At 43.0% G+C, this 10,177-nt stretch overlaps 1 non-coding gene across 1 annotated transcript; it reads left to right on the top strand.

Annotated features, from left to right (window-relative positions):
* Positions 1 to 8,815: 8,815 nt before the first annotated feature.
* Positions 8,816 to 8,890, top strand: Trnas-uga. The gene has a single exon. It is a non-coding gene; the product is annotated as a tRNA-Ser (tRNA).
* Positions 8,891 to 10,177: the final 1,287 nt, after the last annotated feature.

Here is a 10,177-nt window from a genome sequence, read left to right as displayed (position 1 = left end):
AAGCGTTAAAACCACCATACACATTTTTATGAATCCACACTCGAGACGTTTTGGTGTGACAGAGTAGGTCTAGAAACTGTGGCGGCATTTTCAAGAGACCAGAAAATGTGGTATAATTTTCAGGAGTAACTACAGTTGGCTGGAGCAAACACTCCCCACTAATTATCAGCAAAACTATTGGGCCATTCCATTGTGGAGAAGAGCTTGTGAATGGTTTTTGCACTAGGTCCTTTGTGAACCATTAAATCACGTTCGAAAATTGCATCTTGTAGTGTGGTCTAACCCGTGAAACTCCAGTACCGGTAACATGCGGTGTTCAATGGGATACATGAATACAACCTCTTTCTTCAGTACACTGACCATCTTTTGAGTTTCAACGCTTTAATTGGTCGTTCTGGGGTTTGGAGTATTATTTGCAGGCAGTACGTATTGCGATTACAGCTCCGTTAGCAAATTTTGTAACTATTATGCCAAAACTCCAGTATAAAATTCACAATAAACATACCTTTTGTTGCATTCTTCTATCGATCTTTTGCTTGATTTTAAAAGTACGGAGTCCTTTGTCAGAAATCATTTACGTGTCTGGACATTAACACTGCAACCCGGTGTGCTGTGTTTCTGCGGCACAGTTCAAGTCCCGCCCCAAGCAGCAGGTGCGGGGAGGGTTGTAGGTCCTTTGTTGGAAATCATTTACATGTCTGGACATTAGCACTGCAACACAGTGTGCCATGTTTCTGCGGCACAGTTCAAGTCCCGGCCAATGCAGCAGGCCCGGCAGAGGCCGGAGGTGTCTGCTCACTATGCCAAGGGAGTGGGTGGATCATCGAAGGAGCCAAAGACAACCACCTGTGTCGGCAAGTGAGCGACCTCTGCAACTGTGAGGGAGTCTTGTGGGCAGCCGTGGGACAGCTGGGACTTGGAGTGAGGGCTTTGGAAGACGATTGGAGGCTTGCATCTGACAGCACACAGCTAGATGTGCCTGCATGGAAGACGGACCGACGCCTGTGTGGTACTGGTGCCTGGGAAGCTTTTGTCTGGTGTTCGCGGACGTGACTGCACCTTTTTCAATGTGTCCTGCACATAGGGCTGCCCAAAGAATCTCTCGTACCTGGCGATTTGCTACGACAGTACTGTAATGTTAGTGACACATATCCTCCGTGTCCCGCCGTTATTTCGCTTAAGCCAGTGCAAGTGGTATTCTTGCGACTGGTTACATGCTGCTGAATATCTACCTACAAGCTATAGCACAGGCACTACTGCAAGAACAGCATTAAGCCGTCGGCACACGAGACGAGGCAGCTACCGTCTATGTGCACGCAAATGGGATATCCCACGTCATGAGAGACCTAGCCGTCGGCACGCGGTAATATCCGCTTAATGTGATTTTCAGTCTCAGCGCTCTCTGGAGGCAGTTATCGGCTTTGTTTTGGTCGCAAACCATACGGAAGTCCTCTGTTAGCTCTATTAAAATGTACATTTTCTTTCTTGACAGTATGCTAGTCATGTTGTTCTGTCTGTGGTAGCCCGCATCTCGTGGTAGTGCGGTAGCGTTCTCGCTTCCCACGCCCGGGTTCCCGGGTTCGATTCCCGGCGGGGTCAGGGATTTTCTCTGCCTCGTGATGGCTGGGTGTTGTGTGATGTCCTTAGGTTAGTTAGGTTTAAGTAGTTCTAAGTTCTAGGGGACTGATGACCATAGATGTTAAGTCCCATAGTGCTCAGAGCCATTTGAACCATTTGTCTGTGGTATTCATAGATAAAAGTTTCAGTGTCTGTTCAAATGGTTCAAATGGCTCTGAGCACTATTGGACTCAACATCTGAGGTCATCAGTCCCCTAGAACTTAGAACTACTTAAACCTAACTAACCTAAGGACATCACAAACATCCATGCCCGAGGCAGGATTCGAACCTGCGACCATAGCAGTCACGCGGTTCCGGACTGAAGTGCCTAGAACCGCACGGCCACCGCGGCCGGCCTTCAGTATCTGTGAACGTGTATTAAGAGAAAAATAAAAGATGCACATTCACTCCGGAGGGACATCACCTTATTAACGTTCACCAAATCGAACAAATTAACTCCTGACAGAGAGCACACTTGTATCTATGTAACACCAAATATTACAGAAATTGTTTCTGTTAATTTCATGGGAAACTCCGAAAACCTTTTAGAAAATGCGAAGGTGGGAAAAAATAAGGGTGGGATACTGCGGTATGCGAACTCTCTTCCGAGCTATCTTCACTTTCAGATCATTTATATTACAGTGTCCTATAGGCTTTAATCGTCGAGATATTGTTGACAGTTAATTATAAAAATCCTACCAAGAACGAAATGGTTCAAATGGCTCTAAGCACTATGGGATTTAACTTCTGAGGTCATCAGTTCCCTAGACTTAGAACTACTTAAGCCTAACCAACCTAAGAACATCACACACATCCATGCCCGAGGCAGGATTCGAACTTGCGACCGTAGCAGTAGCGCGGTTCCGTAGAGAACGATGTTTTCAGGAATCATCAGTGGATCGTTGCTGTAAGACAGCTTACTCTCATAACACGCAACTATATAGCCAAAGTAACTAAATACGAAAATCCCAATGTGACAGACGTTTCCCATCGTTTTATTACAACAAATGTTACCAATAACGACTTGTTCTGAAGGCATTCAATATGCTGGTGCTTAGAAAAACCACATATTCATAGGGTGTAATGTATAACATAAAACCCACCTAACATGGGCTTCTACTGAACACTACAAATACAGTATAGCGTTTTGCTTTCTGCTTGTGACGTAAGCATCGTTCTTGTTTCCTATTGATTCTATTTTAAATGGCACATTGTTGAAATATTGCAGAACTTATTTTGGATTTCACGTGAAAAACTGGCTCCTGAACTAGAAACAACAGGAAGTGACGTCACAAAACTCATCGAGTACCTCTTGACCGTTAACTAACTTTAGGGCTGGGATACTATCCGACCATGATATTAATGCACTTGGTCTACCGTGGCCATTATTGGAAACATGTAGTGACATTACAACAAACAAGTACATTGGGGACTAGGGAAATCCGTCGGACTGTGAATGCTTTCAGGGTAGGTGTGCACACACTACCACGTGGTTCAGCGTTTCTTCGTGAAATATCGCGACAAAAACTCGCGGTGAGCCGACCGAAGCGGCACTCACTCCCAGGTACAATAATATTGTGGTCGAGTAATACATGTGAGAGTTGATTGATCTCAGACACTTCGGTGCTCTCAAATAGTACTCGCAAAATGTTCACATTAGGGGCGAATTTTTGCCTACTGTTACTGTCAGGTAGTAACTTGCGAGTATTTGCTCTATGTATCTGGCTGCCTTACGAGAGCAGATGTAGGAAGTGTTTGCATGCAACAGGGAGCGAAAGTCTGTGAGAGCAGAGAGATTACTCTCCGAGAGATTTTTCAGTCGTGCGTGAAGGAAGAGACTGTGATGGAAGAGCGTTGGGCTGCATTTACACTTTTAATACTTTAAGTGGGAAAGAAGAAACCTGAACGACCTTGTATGTATTAGATAAGAGAATTCGGGATGATTTTAGAGCATGCAAGAATCTGATTCTAGAGCTTGTGATGGAAGATAGATTACAATATCGAGATATTAGGAGAATGTCAGCGTTGAAAATTCAATAAACACTCCAAAACTAGCCGAGCAGGACACTATTACGTGAAAGTACGTTTATTCCCTTTAATATTTGGTAAAGTAACAATTACGGTGAAATAACATAACATCAGGTTTCGTATTGATATCCATACTCCTTCAAAATCCAAACAGGGCGGACATTTGATACTCATAAATGAAGCATTTCGGAGCATACATTTATATGAACGTTATATTTGTATTGACTAAAGAAACCACTCGTAAATTCCTGAAGTCAAAGAACAGATTCTTTAACTCCCAATCTAATAACAAAATCCATGAATAACACAGCATAAAAAATTATAGATACAAATGTATTACTTGAAGTTAAATGGCAGTTTTCCGAGTCCCAAAACTATTACACAGTCAACTCGTTTCCCTGTATCACTTAATCTATTATAAAACTAATTTTTTGAGTCTTTAAATTGTTGTTCTGGTAAATTTCTTCTATGGATGCGTTACAAACTGTAGCAATTTTAGCCAACAAACTTTGCTTCTTACCCCAGTTTCCGTCTTCCAGTGACAGTACATTCCAGAACTCTGGCCTTTCCTTGTGTAAAGTAATTAAATAAACAACTTCGTCCTCAGTCCACCTGATGGCAGCTTTCTTCACCCCCCCCCCCCCTTTTTTTTACCCTGACACATGGCTGACATTCATTTCACCATGCGTAGCCATCACGACAGTAGTCTCAACTGTTGCAACAAAGCCAGTACACGTTTATAGAAGAGTTGGTTGCAGTGTCAGTATGGCGCAATGGATAATGCGCTATTCTCTTATTCATGTTAACGTAGGGTCGAGTGTCCTCAGCAAAAGGTTTTTTCCTTGCATGAACTCTATGAAACATGTCTATGATGTTTTTGCACTATAAGTTCTTTTTTGCGTTGCATAGTTTAACTGTAGAACTTTCGACGTAGATAACTGCTCGTATTGTTTGTGTAGGAGGTAAAACGGGTGTTTCCGTCGCTCAGAAACATGCCAAGGCCACAAATTATGGCTCAAAACCCGCAGTTTTGTGATTAATTTCATTTAGTGTGTGCCTGAGCACGACAAAATATATTACCTAGACATGGTAACCTAAAAACTATGAAATATATCACAAATCCTGGACGCAAAATGGACGCTAAACACTCACCAGTACTCTCAACTCTCCGACAATGCCCGTATAGTTTTGCTTGTCTGAAAGCTACAGCGAGCAGCTCTCAAGAGATAGGGGTTGCCGTCTACATAAGAGGATAAAATCACAGAGCGCGACTATCTGAGAGCCGGCCGAAGTGGCCGTGCGGTTAAAGGCGCTGCAGTCTGGAATCGCAAGACCGCTACGGTCGCAGGTTGGAGCCTGCCTCGGGCATGGATGTTTGTGATGTCCTTAGGTTAGTTAGGTTTAACTAGTTCTAAGTTCTAGGGGACTAATGACCTCAGCAGTTGAGTCCCATAGTGCTCAGAACCATTTGAACCATTTGACTATCTGAGATTTTGCCCCACTCCGTATACTACCAGATAGCTGACTCTCACCGCTGTTTACACGGCGCGTGTTATTGAGAAAATTCTCTCAGAGTGAAAATCTCTCACGTTTATACTTGACATTATGTTCGTCACATTGATAGGTGTGGTTGCTACATGTATTTTTGGAGTATTTGTCCGTGAATAATTTTAGCACTACTATAACATTGTTAACTAAATTTCCAAATTCTTAATACTGAGGATGGCACTACCTTCCACGATTTGGTGTTTACCTGTTTTGGTTCCTGATCGGTATTATTTCGCAACGTTAGCTGACACGCATGTGTCAAATAGTTAGGATTTCAGTTTTTGTTAAGAGTTACTGTGGCCAGCCAGTTTTGTTTATGTACCTTGTTATTCTCTTGCAGCCTCGACTTGATTTTAAGAATTTCGAACCAGAATTTAGTTATGGATTATGAGATTTTATAATGTACGTCTGGAGTGATTTAATACTATTATTAATCGAACTGTAAGTACTGGAATTTTAGAGAGGATTTTTGTCCTGTTGATTTGAGGATTTATTGAATGGCAAACCGTCAATGTTCTAACAATTACTGTTTCCCTTTAATTAATTTTTGACAATTGTTTTGCTTAATGTCTTTAGTAACTCTCGCTTTGAGAGATGTTATTAATAAACTGTCATTGCTAACACATACTCTGACGGAAAAAAACGGACCAGCAAAAATAATTAATGTAGAGTAACGAAATTTCGGGAATACATCTGTCTAGGTAATATATATTTAAGTGACTGACTTTGCAAGATCACACGTAAATGTAAGCGCGAGATAAGCCACTGCAAGTGTGAATTCTGGTGCATTAATTACGGGTGTAGCCGCCAGAAAGTTGAATGCAAGCATGAAAACGTACATGCCCTCCCAAGACACGGTCATCACCGGCACGCAGGCGGAATCAGCCTTCATTAGAAGATACAACAGACCCCACCCCGTACTCCAATGAGCTCTAAAACGAGAGTCGCAAAGCGCCAGAGCCATACGCTGAACACGATGGTCTTCCCTGCCGATAGTGCCAGGTGACCGTCCGGAGCCCGGTCTTCATGCGGACGTACATTCTCGTGACCACCGCTGCCAGCAGCCATATACAGTTAGAGACTACATTCCTGACAATTCTGCACTATCGCAGTAGGTACATCGAGCTTCTCGTTCAAACACAGTGAGATGTTGATGATGGCGTCTTCGTCGCCGTAAAGGCATTCTTGACGATCAGCATCTCACTGCGTCCACTATCAAAGGTGACTAACGCCCACGACCGTGACAGCGTGTATTTAAAGCAAACCTGATTCGCATCTTTATAATGGTGCTAATAGCGCCAGTCTTACGTGAATAGCACGAAATTTGTATAGGCGTTAGAAGCAGAAACACGTCTGCCAACTTTCGTTTACGACCCACAGCTCCTTCTTGGAATTGAAATTTTTTATTCCATCACAATATATATGCCCCACTCCCCACCCCCATGTCCGCAGTTCGTGGTCGTGCGGTAGCGTTCTCGCTTCCCGCACGCGGGTTCGATTCCCGGCGGGGTCAGGGATTTTCTCTGCCTCGTGATGACTGGGTGTTGTGTGATGCCCTTAGGTTAGTTAGGTTTAAGTAGTTCTAAGTTCTAATAGATGTTAAGTCCCATAGTGCTCAGAGCCATTTCAACCATTCCCCTCCCCCCCCCCCCCCCCCAGAATCGCCAGCCACTCCTACTCCATAGCCCGTTTTGCCGTTACGTCCTAACAATCGCAAAGGCGTAATGGAACACATATAAAATTAGAGTAGATTTCTTTTATTCCTGTTAAATAGTTTTGTTCTTAGGCTACCGGTTTCGGTCGGCGATGAGCATCTTCAGGTCACAGTGCCTGTGAAGTCATACTGTTAACAGCGCTGCTGCTCATAACTGTACCGAAAACAATGACACAAATGACCTGTATTTTAAATATCTGCAATGCTCAACAATGCTAAGGTGACTTTGTGTGCATTTTTTTACTATGTCACTGTGGCTTCGTTACATTAAAACACGTTTTAAAACAGATCCGAAGATAGTCATCCCTGACAGAAACCGGTATTCTAAGGACCAAACAACTTTGTGACCGTAAACAGAAATAAAAGAAATGTTATGTACACTTTCTGGATCACTATTCTATTACAGAATGAAATAAGTAAAACTGAAATTGGCGTTCTGTGTACTACCCTCATTCAACCAACTGCCTTGTCAAAGAGGGCGGAGAACCGGGCAGATGTTCAGGGCACACGCTCTTGCCTTTCGAGTGGGAAACTACACCTAACGACGGAAGAATCAGCAACGATCAACGGCGTGAGGACACAGGAGTCAATGGAAACCACTTCATTAACTACATATAACGTGTATCCACAGGATATGTGGCATGTGATTGATGGCCTCTCCATTGGCAAAAGATTCCGGACTAGACCCCCATTCGAACATCCTGGACGGCGTTACCAAGGGGGAGATGACCACGAGGAAAAGGCTGAATAACCAACTAAAGAATAACGTTCTGTGTGTCGGGGCGTGGAATGTCAGAGGTTTGAACGTGATAGGGAAACTAGGAAATCTTAAAAGGTAAATGCTAAAGCTCAATCTAGATATACCGGAGATCAGTGTAGGAAAATGGAAAGATGATAACGATTTCTAGTCAGACAAGTAAAAGGTAATATCAACAGCAGCAGATAACGGTACTTCAGGTATGCATGCCGACTTCGCAAGAGATAGAGAAAGTGTATGACGATATTCAATGTGGAATTTAGTTTGTAAAGGGAGATGAAAATCTAGTTGTCATTGGGGACTGGAATACCGTTGTAGGGGAAGGAGTAGAAGAAACGGTTACAGGAGAATATGGGATTGGTGCTAGGAAGGAGAGAGATTAATTGAGTTCTGCAATAAATTTCAGCTCGTAAGAGCGAATACTCGGTTCAAGAATCACAAGGGAGGAGGAATACTTGGAAAAGGAAAATTTGTTAGATTACATCACGATCAGGCAGAGATTCCGAAAGCAGATAATGGATTGTAAGGTGTACCCAGGAGCAGGTACAGACTCATACCACAATTTAGTATTGACGAACGGTAGGTTGAAGTTTAAGTCAGAAACAATCAATGTTTAAAGAAGTGGGATACAGAAGTACTAAGGAATGAAGAGATATGCTTTGTGAGCGTACAAGCTAAGGCAGGAGATTAGAGCGGCAGTTTCTCGCCGCAGAGCACGTGGTTGCTACGGACTGTGACGAGCGGCTAGCGTGAATGCGGCCTTAGAAAAAACCGAGCGAACACTTGGCAGGGGCGCAAATGGCCGTGTTTGTGCGCTTGGAGAAATCTATAAGCCACAGAAAAATTGAACTTCCTGGCAGATTAAAACTGTGTGCCAGGCCGAGACTCGAGCTCGGGACCCGAATTCGAGTCTCGGCCTGGCACACAGTTTTAATCTGCCAGGAAGTTTCATATCAGCGCACACTCCGCTGCAGAGTGTAAATCTCATTCTGGAAACATCCCCCAGGCTGTGGCTAAGCCGTGTCTCCGCAATATCCTTTCTTTCAGGAGTGCTAGTTCTGCAAGGTTCGCAGAAGCGCTTCTGTTATGTTTGGAAGGTAGGAGACGAGGTACTGGCAGAAGCAAAGCTGTGAGGACGGGGCGTGAGTCGTGCTTGGGTAGCTCAGTTGGTAGAGCACTTGCCCGTGAAAGGCAAAGGTCCCGAGTTCGAGTCTCGGCCTGGCACACAGTTTTAATCTGATAGGAAGCTTCATATCAGCTCACACTCCGCTGCAGAGTGAAAATCTCATTCTGGAAACATCCGACAGAAAAATTGATAAAAACAAAACCAAGAGTGACACGGAGGTGTGAGTTGGCATTCATGGCAAAAAAAAAAAAAAAAAAAAAATGTAAAGCTAAATTATCTAGAAGCGCACAAGAATACGTAATAGTTTACAAGGTACTGTTGTCTTAAAAATTGTAAACTTATGAAAGTTCAAAAGCTAATATCTCGACACTGCTTCGGCCGATTAATATGAACAAAATGTTTATGGATGCGGCTAGTAGAGCTGCATCGAGTAATCGTAGCCAATCTGGCTGAATAAGTACCATTTTTGAATGAGAGATCGGAATATGGGATTCGACTGAGAAAAACTGTGTGTTTGGTAAAGAGACGAAACTAGCGCCAGCATTCTAAAGTTTAAAGAGGTAGATGAGTAATTAAGTATCTATTTTTATTTGTTTATTTATGTTTAGTATCAGAAACCTGGGAAAAGCAATATCACGCCATAAGAACATTATTTGTGAAAAACCGGTGGCAGATTCAAAACATTGGACCTTAAATTGTTATTGCCCGGAAATTTTCTATATTTTTTAATGTATCATTTGTGCTTTTGAGTTTACTTTTAGATATTCGTAATTCTGTTTGCCAAACATTGTTTTGAATTAGACAGTCATTTCGAGGGTGCATAGGGCGGCCATCGTTGATGACGGGACAGTTGAGTTTGAGCGAGGCTAAGACACGGACGTGCCTACCGTCTAGGGGTAGTATTGGGTTGGTAGCCACGATCGGGTACGAGTATGTATGTAGCGACGTTCGAAAACGATCAAGCTGAACGCAATACAGTGGTTTAGGACAGCAGACAACGGTGTATTTTGTGAACTGTGAACAGACTGACGAGTGCCGTGACCACGACATATGAATTTTAGAGTGAACTGTTGTGGTGTCAGTTACGTAAGAACCCCTCAGACAGTATTTTATATTGAAGAAAAATAAACTACTTATTCAAATTATAAATCAACGTGAGTGACTTAATATTTTAAATTTCACAGTAATACCTGCTTGCATTGTTTTCTATATTTTATTTCAGCTTAAAAATTGAGTTTACGACAGGGTGAGCTGGCAACCTATGACGAAAAACGTAGCAAAACATTCAGACCAGCCACATCTCTGGGCCTCTCAGTTAAACTGAGTGTAACAATTACATATTTTTTCGTGCCGTAGCACGTGGGGGCTCGAGCCAAACTATTCAAC

Source organism: Schistocerca piceifrons, chromosome 2 (genome assembly GCF_021461385.2).
Source record: "Schistocerca piceifrons isolate TAMUIC-IGC-003096 chromosome 2, iqSchPice1.1, whole genome shotgun sequence".
In the NCBI taxonomy this organism is placed as follows: domain Eukaryota; kingdom Metazoa; phylum Arthropoda; class Insecta; order Orthoptera; family Acrididae; genus Schistocerca; species Schistocerca piceifrons.
This window is presented reverse-complemented; position numbering and strand designations above follow the sequence as displayed.